Genomic DNA, 12,476 nt, shown 5'->3' with positions numbered 1-12,476 from the left:
GGGTCCATTGGGTTCCATGTGGCTGAGATTTGGGTCCATTGGGTTCCATGTGGCTGTGATTTGGGTCCATTGGGTTCCATGTGGCTGTGATTTGGGTCCAATAGGCTCCATGTGGCTGTGATTTGGGTCCATTGGGTTACATGTGGCTGTGATTTGGGTCCATTGGGTTCCATGTGGCTGTGATTTGGGTCCAATAGGCTCCATGTGACTGTGATTTGGGTCCATTGGGCTCCATGTGGCTGTGATTTGGGTCCATTGGGCTCCATGTGGCTGTGATTTGGGTCCACTGGGGGCTCCATGTGGCTGTGATTTGGGTCCAATATGCTCCATGTGGCTGTGATTTGGGTCCAATGGGGGCTCCATGTGTCTGTGATTTGGGTCCAATGGGGGCTCCATGTGGCTGTGATTTGGGTCCTTTGGGGGCTCCATGTGGCTGTGATTTGAGTCCATTGGGGGCTCCATGTGGCTGTGATTTGGGTCCAATGGGGGCTCCATGTGGCTGTGATTTGGGTCCAATGGGGGCTCCATGTGGCTGTGATTTGGGTCCATTGGGGGTTCCATGTGGCTGTGATTTGGGTCCATTGGGGGCTCCATGTGGCTGTGATTTGGGTCCAATGGGGGCTCCATGTGGCTGTGATTTGGGTCCATTGGGGGTTCCATGTGGCTGTGATTTGCGTCCATTGGGGGCTCCATGTGGCTGTGAGTTGGGTCCATTGGGTTCCATGTGGCTGTGATTTGGGTCCAATGGGGGCTCCATGTGGCTGTAATATGGGTCCAATGGGGGCTCCATGTGGCTGTGATTTGGGTCCATTGGGGGCTCCATGTGGCTGTGATTTGGGTCCAATGGGGGCTCCATGTGGCTGTGATTTGGGTCCAATGGGTGGTCCATGTGGCTGTGATTTGTGTCCATTGGGCTCCATGTGGCTGTGATTTGGGTCCATTGGGCTCCATGTGTCTGTGATTTGGGTCCATTGGGCTCCATGTGGCTGTGATTTGGGTCCATTGGGCTCCATGTGGCTGTGATTTGGGTCCATTGGGCTCCATGTGGCTGTGGTTTGGGTCCATTGGGCTCCATGTGGCTGTGGTTTGGGTCCATTGGGCTCCATGTGGCTGTGATTTGGGTCCATTGGGGGCTCCATGTGGCTGTGATTTGGGTCCATTGGGGGCTCCATGTGGCTGTGGTTTGGGTCCATTGGGCTCCATGTGGCTGTGATTTGGGTGCATTCGGTTCCATGGTTTGGGGGAGGTGAGAGGGGCGGGGCCTGCCCAGGTCACGTGCTCATTGTTGTTGGTGATGAGCGGCAACATCCGGGCCCCGGCACGCGGGCCGTCCCGCCTCCTCCACCTCAGCGCCTGTCCCCAATGGCTAGGACTGGCGCTGACGTTCCAGACGGAATGTTCCCTGCGCTCTGATAGGTTTGCTCAGCCGTCCGTTATGCCGTCGTCACAAAGTTTGTTCGCCCCACCCCCACCCCCTCCCCCCAGCCTGCCGGCAGCAGGGTTGGTTTCAGCGGCAGCGGGAGGGACCCTTGAGTAGGAGGCCGAGCCCAAGGATGTGAGGGAGCGGCGGGCGATGGAGCCCGGTGAGTGAGGGGACGGTCACATCGATAATGATCCCCCTGGGGTGGGGGAAGGTGTGTGTCTCACTGATACCTATCTCCCTGGGGGAGGGGAGAGCGTGTCTCACTGATACTGATCCCCCTGGGGTGGGGGAGGGTGTGTGTCTCACTGATACTGATCCCCCTGGGGTGGGGGAGGGTGTGTGTCTCACTGATACTGATCCCCCTGGGGTGGGGGAGGGTGTGTGTCTCACTGATACTGATCCCCCTGGGGTGGGGGAGGGTGTGTGTCTCACTGATACTGATCCCCTTGGGGGAGGGGAGGGTGTGTGTCTCACTGATACTGATCCCCCTGGGGAAGAGGAGGGTGTGTGTCTCACTGATACTGATCCCCCTGGGGGAGAAGAGGGTGTGTGTCTCACTGATACTGATCCCCTTGGAGAGGAAGGCGTGTGTCTCACTGATACTGATCCCCCTGGGGTGGGGGAGGGTGTGTGTCTCACTGATACTGATCCCCCTGGGGTGGGGGAGGGTGTGTGTCTCACTGATACTGATCCCCCTGGGGTGGGGGAGGGTGTGTGTCTCACTGATACTGATCCCCTTGGGGGAGGGGAGGGTGTGTGTCTCACTGATACTGATCCCCCTGGGGAAGAGGAGGGTGTGTGTCTCACTGATACTGATCCCCCTGGGGGAGAAGAGGGTGTGTGTCTCACTGATACTGATCCCCTTGGGGGAGAAGAGGGTGTGTGTCTCACTGATACTGATCCCCTTGGAGGGGAAGGTGTGTGTCTCACAGGTACTGATCCCCTTGGAGAGGAAGGTGTGTGTCTCACTGATACTGATCCCCCTGGGGGAGACAAGGGTGTGTGTCTCACTGATACTGATCCCTCTGGGGGAGGGGAGGGTGTGTGTCTCACTGATACTGATCCCCCTGGTCTGGGGGAGGGTGTGTGTCTTACTGATACTGATTCCCCTGGGGTGGGGGAGGGTGTTTGTCTCACCGATACTGATCTCCCTGGGGACGAGGAGGGTGTGTGTCTCACTGATACTGATCCCCCTGGGGTTGGGGAAGGTGTGCGTCTCACTGATACTGATCCCCTTGGAGAGGAAGGTGTGTGTCTCACTGCTACTGATCCCCCTGGGGGAGGGGAGAGTGTGTTCCTCACTGATACTGATCCCCCTGGGGTGGGGGAGGGTGTGTGTCTCACTGATACTGATCCCCTTGGAGAGGAAGGCGTGTGTCTCACTGATACTGAGCCCCGTGGGGGAGGGGAGGGTGTGTGCCTCACTGATACTGATCCCCCTGGGGTGGGGAAGGGTGTGTGTCTCACTGATACTGATCCCCCTGGGGTGGGGGAGGGTGTGTGTCTCACTGATACTGATCCCCTTGGGGGAGGGGAGGGTGTGTGTCTCACTGATACTGATCCCCCTGGGGAAGAGGAGGGTGTGTGTCTCACTGATACTGATCCCCCTGGGGGAGAAGAGGGTGTGTGTCTCACTGATACTGATCCCCTTGGGGGAGAAGAGGGTGTGTGTCTCACTGATACTGATCCCCTTGGAGGGGAAGGTGTGTGTCTCACAGGTACTGATCCCCTTGGAGAGGAAGGTGTGTGTCTCACTGATACTGATCCCCCTGGGGGAGACAAGGGTGTGTGTCTCACTGATACTGATCCCCTTGGAGAGGAAGGTGTGTGTCTCACTGATACTGATCCCCCTGGGGTGGGGGAGGGAGTGTGTCTCACTGATACTGATCCCCCTGGGGTGGGGGAGGGTGTGTGTCTCACCGATACTGATCTCCCTGGCGGAGACAAGGGTGTGTGTCTCACTGATACTGATCCCCTTGGAGAGGAAGGTGTGTGTCTCACTGATACTGATCCCTCTGGGGTGGGGGAGGGTGTGTGTCTCTCTGATACTGATCCCCGTAGGGGAGGGAAGGGTGTGTGTCTCACTGATACTGACCCCCCTGGGATGGGGGAGGGTGTGTATCTCGCTGATACTGATCCCCCTGGTGTGGTGGAGGGTGTGTGTCTCACTGACACTGATCCCCCTGGGGTGGGGGAGGGTGTGTCTCACTGATCCCCCTGGGGGAGAGGGGGGGGGTGTGTCTCACTGATACTGATCCCCCTGGGGAGGGGGAGGGTGTGTGTCTCACTGATACTGATCCCTCTGGGGGTGGTTTGTGATTTGGGTCCATTGGGCTCCATGTGACTGTGATTTGGGTCCAATGGGGGCTCCATGTGACTGTGATTTGGGTCCATTGGGGGCTCCATGTGGCTGTGATTTGGGTCCAATGGGGGCTCCATGTGACTGTGATTTGGGTCCATTGGGGGCTCCATGTGGCTGTGATTTGGGTCCATTGGGGGCTCCATGTGGCTGTGATTTGGGTCCATTGGGGGCTCCATGTGGCTGTGATTTGGGTCCATTGGGGGTTCCATGTGGCTGTGATTTGGGTCCATTGGGGGCTCCATGTGGCTGTGATTTGGGTCCATTGGGGGCTCCATGTGGCTGTGATTTGGGTCCATTGGGGGCTCCATGTGGCTGTGATTTGGGTCCATTGGGCTCCATGTGGCTGTGATTTGGGTCCAATGGGGGCTCCATGTGGCTGTGATTTGGGTGCATTCGGTTCCATGGTTTGGGAGAGGTGAGAGGGGCGGGGCCTGCCCAGGTCACGTGCTCATTGTTGTTGGTGATGAGCGGCAACAACTGGGCCCCGGCACGCGGGCCGTCCCGCCTCCTCCACCTCAGCGCCGGTCCCCATTGGCTGGGACTGGGAGTGTGTGTCACTGATACTGATTCCCCTGGGGTGGGGGAGGGTGTTTGTCTCACCGATACTGATCTCCCTGGGGACGAGGAGGGTGTGTGTCTCACTGATACTGATCCCCCTGGGGGAGGGGAGGGTGTGTGTCTCACTGATACTGATCCCCCTGGTGGAGGGGAGTGTGTGTGTGTGTGTGTCTCACTGATACTGATCCCCCTGGGGGAGGGGAGGGTGTGTGTCTCACTGATACTGATCCCCCTGGTCTGGGGGAGGCTGTGTGTCTCGCTGATACTGATCCCCCTGGGGTGTGGGAGTGTGTGTGTCTCACTGATACTGATCCCCCTGGGGGAGAGGAGGCTGTGTGTCTCACTGATACTGATCCTGCTGGGGGTGGGGAGGGTGTGTGTCTCACTGATACTGATCCCCTTGGAGAGGAAGGTGTGTGTCTCACTGATACTGATCGCCCTGGGGTGGGGGATGGTGTGTGTCTCACTGATACTGATCCCCCTGGGGGAGAGGAGTGTGTGTGTCTCACTGGTACTGATCCCCCTGGCTGAGGGGAGGGTGTGTGTCTCACTGATACTGATCCCCCTGGGGTTGGGGAAGGTGTGTGTCTCATTGATACTGATCCCTTTGGAGAGGAAGGTGTGTGTTTCACGGATACTGATCCCACTGGGGGAGGGAAGGCTCTGTGTCTCACTGATACTGATACCCCTGGGGGAGAGGATGGTGTGTGTCTCACTGATACTGATCCCCCTGGGGGAGGGGAGGGTGTGTGTCTCACTGATACTGATCCCCCTGGTCTGGGGGAGGGTGTGTGTCTTACTGATACTGTTCCCTTGGGGACGAGGAGGGTGTGTGTCTCACTGATACTGATTCCCCTGGGGGAGGGGAGAGTGTGTTCCTCACTGATACTGATCCCCCTGGGGTAGGGGAGGGTGTGTGTCTCACTGATACTGATCCCCTTGGAGAGGAAGGTGTGTGTCTCACTGATACTGATCCCCGTGGGGGAGGGGAGGGTGTGTGCCTCACTGATACTGATCCCCCTGGGGTGGGGAAGGGTGTGTGTCTCACTGATACTGATCCCCCTGGGGGAGGGGAGGGTGTGTGCCTCACTGATACTGATCCCCCTGTGGTGGGGGAGGGTGTGTGTCTCACTGATACTGATCTCCTTGGAGGGGAAGGTGTCTGTCTCACTGATACTGATCTCCTTGGAGGGGAAGGTGTGTGTCTCACAGGTACTGATCCCCTTGGAGAGGAAGGTGTGTGTCTCACTGATACTGATCCCCCTGGGGTGGGGGAGGGAGTGTGTCTCACTGATACTGATCCCCCTGGGGTGGGGGAGGGTGTGTGTCTCACCGATACTGATCTCCCTGGCGGAGACAAGGGTGTGTGTCTCACTGATACTGATCCCCTTGGAGAGGAAGGTGTGTGTCTCACTGATACTGATCCCCCTGGGGTGGGGGAGGGTGTGTGTCTCACTGATGCTGATCCCCCTGGGGGAGGGGAGGGTGTGTGTCTCACTGATACTGATCCCCCTGGGGGAGAGGAGGGTGTGTGTCTCACTGATACTGATCCCCCTGGTCTGGGAGAGGCTGTGTGTCTCACTGATACTGATCCCCCTGGGGTGTGGGAGTGTGTGTGTCTCACCAATACTGATCCCCCTGGGGGAGAGGAGGCTGTGTGTCTCACTGATACTGATCCCCCTGGGGGTAGGGAAGGTGTGTGTCTCACTGATACTGATCCCCTTGGAGAGGAAGGTGTGTGTCTCACTGATACTGATCGCCCTGGGGTGGGGGATGGTGTGTGTCTCACTGATACTGATCCCCCTGGGGGAGAGGAGTGTGTGTGTCTCACTGGTACTGATCCCCCTGGCTGAGAGGAGGGTGTGTGTCTCACTGATACTGATCCCCCTGGGGTTGGGGAAGGTGTGTGTCTCATTGATACTGATCCCCTTGGAGAGGAAGGTGTGTGTTTCACGGATACTGATCCCCCTGGGGGAGGGAAGGCTGTGTGTCTCACTGATACTGATCCCCCTGGGGGAGGTCGAGGGTGTGTGTCTCACTGATACTGATCCCCCTGGGGGAGAGGATGGTGTGTGTCTCACTGATACTGATCCCCCTGGGGGAGAGGATGGTGTGTGTCTCACTGATACTGATCCCCCTGGGGGAGGGGAGGGTGTGTGTCTCACTGATACTGATCCCCCTGGTCTGGGGGAGGGTGTGTGTCTTACTGATACTGATTCCCCTGGGGTGGGGGAGGGTGTTTGTCTCACCGATACTGATCACCCTGGGGACGAGGAGGGTGTGTGTCTCACTGATACTGATCCCCCTGGGGTTGGGGAAGGTGTGCGTCTCACTGATACTGATCCCCTTGGAGAGGAAGGTGTGTGTCTCACTGCTACTGATCCCCCTGGGGGAGGGGAGAGTGTGTTCCTCACTGATACTGATGCCCCTGGGGTGGGGGAGGGTGTGTGTCTCACTGATACTGATCCCCTTGGAGAGGAAGGCGTGTGTCTCACTGATACTGAGCCCCGTAGGGGAGGGGAGGGTGTGTGCCTCACTGATACTGATCCCCCTGGGGTGGGGAAGGGTGTGTGTCTCACTGATACTGATCCCCCTGGGGGAGGGGAGGGTGTGTGCCTCACTGATACTGAACCCCTGTGGTGGGGGAGGGTGTGTGTCTCACTGATACTGATCTCCTTGGAGGGGAAGGTGTCTGTCTCACTGATACTGATCTCCTTGGAGGGGAAGGTGTGTGTCTCACAGGTACTGATCCCCTTGGAGAGGAAGGTGTGTGTCTCACTGATACTGATCCCCCTGGGGTGGGGGAGGGAGTGTGTCTCACTGATACTGATCCCCCTGGGGTGGGGGAGGGTGTGTGTCTCACCGATACTGATCTCCCTGGCGGAGACAAGGGTGTGTGTCTCACTGATACTGATCCCCTTGGAGAGGAAGGTGTGTGTCTCACTGATACTGATCCCTCTGGGGTGGGGGAGGGTGTGTGTCTCACTGATGCTGATCCCCCTGGGGGAGGGGAGGGTGTGTGTCTCACTGATACTGATCCCCCTGGGGGCGGGGAGGGTGTGTGTCTCTGATACTGATCCCCTTGGTGGAGGGGTGTGTATGTGTGTCTCACTGATACTTATCCCCCTGGGGCAGGGGAGGGTGTGTGTCTCACTGATACTGATCCCCCTGGGGGAGTGGAGGGTGTGTGTTTCACGGATACTGATCCCCCTGGGGGAGGGAAGGCTGTGTGTCTCACGGATACTGATCCCCCTGGGGTGGGGGAGGGTGTGTGTCTCACTGATACTGATCCCCCTGGGGGAGAGGAGGGTGTGTGTCTCACTGATACTGATACCCCTGGGGGAGGGGAGAGTGTGTTCCTCACTGATACTGATCCCCCTGGGGTGGGGGAGGGTGTGTGTCTCACTGATACTGATCCCCTTGGAGAGGAAGGTGTGTGTCTGACTGATACTGATCCCCCTGGGGTGGGGGAGGTTATGTGTCTCACTGATACTGATCCCCCTGGTCTGGCGGAGGCTGTGTGTCTCACTGATACTGATCCCCCTGGGGTGGGGGAGGGTGTGTGTCTCACCGATACTGATCCCCCTGGGGGAGAGGAGTGTGTGTGTCTCACTGATACTGATCCCCCCTGGGGTTGGGGAAGGTGTGCGTCTCACTGATACTGATCCCCTTGGAGAGGAGGGTGTGTGTCTCACTGATACTGATCCCCCTGGGGAAGAGGAGGGTGTGTGTCTCAATGATACTGATCCCCCTGGGGGAGGGGAGGGTGTGTGTCTCACCGATACTGATCCCCCTGGGGGAGAGGAGGGTGTGTGTCTCACTGATACTGATCCCCCCTGGGGTTGGGGAAGGTGTGTGTCTCACTGATACTGATCCCCTTGGAGAGGAAGGTGTGTGTCTCACTGATACTGATCCCCCTGGGGGAGGGAAGGCTGTGTGTCTCACTGATACTGACCCCCTGGCGGTGGTCGAGTGTGTGTGTCTCACTGATACTGCTGCCCTTGGAGAGGAACGTGTGTGTCTCACTGACACTGATCCCCCTGGGGGAGTGGAGGGTGTGTGTTTCATGGATACCGATCCCCCTGGGGGAGGGAAGGCTGTGTGTCTCACTGATACTGATACCCCTGGGGGAGGGGTGAGTGTGTTCCTCACTGATACTGATCCCCCTGGGGTGGGGGAGGGTGTGTGTCTCACTGATACTGATCCCCTTGGAGAGGAAGGTGTGTGTCTGACTGATACTGATCCCCCTGGGGTTGGGGAGGTTATGTGTCTCACTGATACTGATCCCCCTGGTCTGGGGGAGGCTGTGTGTCTCACTGATACTGATCCCCCTGGTCTGGGGGAGGCTGTGTGTCTCACTGATACTGATCCCCCTGGGGTGTGGGAGGGTGTGTGTCTCACCGATACTGATCCCCCTGGGGGAGAGGAGGGTGTGTGTCTCACTGATACTGATCCCCCCTGGGGGTGGGGAAGGTGTGTGTCTCACTGACTCACTGATACTGCTCCCCTTGGAGAGGAAGGTGTGTGTCTGACTGATACTGATCCCCCTGGGGTGGGGGAGGGTGTGTGTCTTACTGATACTGATCCCCCTGGGGAAGAGGAGGGTGTGTGTCTCAATGATACTGATCCCCCTGGGGGAGGAGAGGGTGTGTGTCTCACTGATACTGATCCCCCTGGGGGAGGGGAGGGTGTGTGTCTCACTGATACTGATCCCCCTGTGGGTAGGGAAGGTGTGTGTCTCACTGATACTGATCCCCTTGTAGAGGAAGGTGTGTGTCTCACTGATACTGATCCCCCTGGGGGATGGGAGGGTGTGTGTTTCACGGATACTGATCCCCCTGGGGGAGGAAAGGCTGTGTGTCTCACTGATACTGACCCCCTGGCGGAGGTCGAGTGTGTGTGTCTCACTGATACTGATCCCCTGCGGGAGCCGAGGGAGTGTGTCTCACTGATACTGATCCGCCTGGGGGAGTGGAGAGTGTGTGTCTCACTGATACTGATCCCCTGGGTGAGGGGAGGGTGTGTGTCTCTCTGATACTGGTCCCCCTGGGGTGGGGGAGTGTGTGTGTCTCACTGATACTGATCTCCCTGGGGTGGGGGAGGGTGTGTGTGTCTCACTGATACTGATCCCCTTGGAGAGGAAGGCGTGTGTCTCACTGATACTGATCCCCCTGGGGTGGGGGAGGGTGTGTGCCTCACTGATACTGATCCCCCTGGGGGCGGGGAGGGTGTGTGTCTCTCTGATTCTGATCCCCCTGGTGGAGGGGAGTTTTTGTGTGTCTCACTGGTACTGAGCCCCCTGGGGGAGGGGAGGATGTGTGCATCACTGATACTGATCCCCCTGGGGGAGAGGAAGTTGTGTGTCTCACTGATACTGATCCCCCTGTGGGAGGGGAGGGTGTGTATCTCACTGATACTTATCCCCCTGGTGTGGGGGAGGGTGTGTGTCTCACTGACACTGCTCCCTCTGGGGTGGGGGAGGGTGTGTCTCACTGATACTGATCCCTCTGGGGGAGAGGAGGGTGTGTTTATCTACTGATACTGATCCCCCTGGGGTGGGGGAGGGTGTGTGTCTCACTGATACTGATCCCCCTGGGGTGGGGGAGGGTGTGTGTCTCACTGATACTGATCCCCTTGGAGAGGAAGGTGTGTGTCTCACTGATACTGATCCCTCTGGGGTGGGGGAGGGTGTGTGTCTCACTGATGCTGATCCCCCTGGGGGCGGGGAGGGTGTGTGTCTCTCTGATACTGATCCCCTTGGTGGAGGGGTGTGTATGTGTGTCTCACTGATACTTATCCCCCTGGGGCAGGGGAGGGTGTGTGTCACACTGATACTGATCCCCCTGGGGGAGTGGAGGGTGTGTGTTTCACGGATACTGATCCCCCTGGGGGAGGGAAGGCTGTGTGTCTCACGGATACTGATCCCCCTGGGGTGGGGGAGGGTGTGTGTCTCACTGATACTGATCCCCCTGGGGGAGAGGAGGGTGTGTGTCTCACTGATACTGATACCCCTGGGGGAGGGGAGAGTGTATTCCTCACTGATACTGATCCCCCTGGGGTGGGGGAGGGTGTGTGTCTCACTGATACTGATCCCCTTGGAGAGGAAGGTGTGTGTCTGACTGATACTGATCCCACTGGGGTGGGGGAGGTTATGTGTCTCACTGATACTGATCCCCCTGGTCTGGCGGAGGCTGTGTGTCTCACTGATACTGATCCCCCTGGGGTGGGGGAGGGTGTGTGTCTCACCGATACTGATCCCCCTGGGGGAGAGGAGGGTGTGTGTCTCACTGATACTGATCCCCCTGGGGTTGGGGAGGGTGTGCGTCTCACTGATACTGATCCCCTTGGAGAGGAGGGTGTGTGTCTCACTGATACTGATCCCCCTGGGGAAGAGGAGGGTGTGTGTCTCAATGATACTGATCCCCCTGGGGGAGGGGAGGGTGTGTGTCTCACTGATACTGATCCCCCTGGGGGAGGGGAGGGTGTGTGTCTCACTGATACTGATGCCCCTGTGGGTGGGGAAGGTGTGTGTCTCACTGATACTGATCCCCCTGGGGGAGAGGATTGTGTGTGTCTCACTGGTACTGATCCCCCTGGGGGAGGGAAGGCTGTGTGTCTCACTGATACTGACCCCCTGGCGGTGGTCGAGTGTGTGTGTCTCACTGATACTGATCCCCTGCGGGAGCCGAGGGAGTGTGTCTCACTGATACTGAACCGCCTGGGGGAGAGGAGTGTTTGTGTCTCACCGATACTAATCCCCCTGGGGGAGAGGAGGCTGTGTGTCTCACTGATACTGATCCCCCTGGGGGTGGGGAGGGTGTGTGTCTCACTGATACTGATCCCCTTGGAGAGCAAGGTGTGTGTCTGACTGATACTGATCGTCCTGGGGTGGGGGAGGGTGTGTGTCTCACTGATACTGATACCCCTGGGGGTGGGGAAGGTGTGTGTCTCACTGATACTGCTGCCCTTGGAGAGGAACGTGTGTGTCTCACTGACACTGATCCCCCTGGGGGAGTGGAGGGTGTGTGTTTCATGGATACCGATCCCCCTGGGGGAGGGAAGGCTGTGTGTCTCACTGATACTGATACCCCTGGGGGAGGGGTGAGTGTGTTCCTCACTGATACTGATCCCCCTGGGGTGGGGGAGGGTGTGTGTCTCACTGATACTGATCCCCTTGGAGAGGAAGGTGTGTGTCTGACTGATACTGATCCCCCTGGGGTTGGGGAGGTTGTGTGTCTCACTGATACTGATCCCCCTGGTCTGGGGGAGGCTGTGTGTCTCACTGATACTGATCCCCCTGGGGTGTGGGAGGGTGTGTGTCTCACCGATACTGATCCCCCTGGGGGAGAGGAGGGTGTGTGTCTCACTGATACTGATCCCCCCTGGGGGTTGGGAAGGTGTGTGTCTCACTGACTCACTGATACTGCTCCCCTTGGAGAGGAAGGTGTGTGTCTGATACTGATCCCCCTGGGGTGGGGGAGGGTGTGTGTCTCACTGATACTGATCCCCCTGGGGAAGAGGAGGGTGTGTGTCTCAATGATACTGATCCCCCTGGGGGAGGAGAGGGTGTGTGTCTCACTGATACTGATCCCCCTGGGGGAGGGGAGGGTGTGTGTCTCACTGATACTGATCCCCCTGTGGGTAGGGAAGGTGTGTGTCTCACTGATACTGATCCCCTTGTAGAGGAAGGTGTGTGTCTCACTGATACTGATCCCCCTGGGGGATGGGAGGGTGTGTGTTTCACGGATACTGATCCCCCTGGGGGAGGAAAGGCTGTGTGTCTCACTGATACTGACCCCCTGGCGGAGGTCGAGTGTGTGTGTCTCACTGATACTGATCCCCTGCGGGAGCCGAGGGAGTGTGTCTCACTGATACTGATCCGCCTGGGGGAGTGGAGAGTGTGTGTCTCACTGATACTGATCCCCTGGGGTGGGGGAGTGTGTGTGTCTCTCTGATACTGGTCCCCCTGGGGTGGGGGAGTGTGTGTGTCTCACTGATACTGATCTCCCTGGGGTGGGGGAGGGTGTGTGTGTCTCACTGATACTGATCCCCTTGGAGAGGAAGGCGTGTGTCTCACTGATACTGATCCCCCTGGGGTGGGGGAGGGTGTGTGCCTCACTGATACTGATCCCC

The 12,476-nt window shown here is 58.3% G+C and overlaps 1 protein-coding gene across 3 annotated transcripts in view; it reads left to right on the top strand.

The window, feature by feature from the left end:
- The first annotated feature begins 1,480 nt into the window (after positions 1–1,480).
- zfand4 (zinc finger, AN1-type domain 4) overlaps positions 1,481–12,476 on the top strand; it is an 84,284-nt gene continuing 73,288 nt past the window's right edge. For 2 of the 3 annotated variants that reach the window (XM_041176628.1, XM_041176626.1), the window contains exon 1: positions 1,481–1,583. The gene's annotated coding sequence lies outside the window, so the exon portion shown is untranslated. The remainder of the gene's footprint in view (positions 1,584–12,476) is intronic. The other variant, XM_041176627.1, reaches the window with a different exon arrangement.

This window comes from Carcharodon carcharias, chromosome 28, assembly GCF_017639515.1.
Source record: "Carcharodon carcharias isolate sCarCar2 chromosome 28, sCarCar2.pri, whole genome shotgun sequence".
Lineage (NCBI taxonomy): Eukaryota > Metazoa > Chordata > Chondrichthyes > Lamniformes > Lamnidae > Carcharodon > Carcharodon carcharias.
This window is presented reverse-complemented; position numbering and strand designations above follow the sequence as displayed.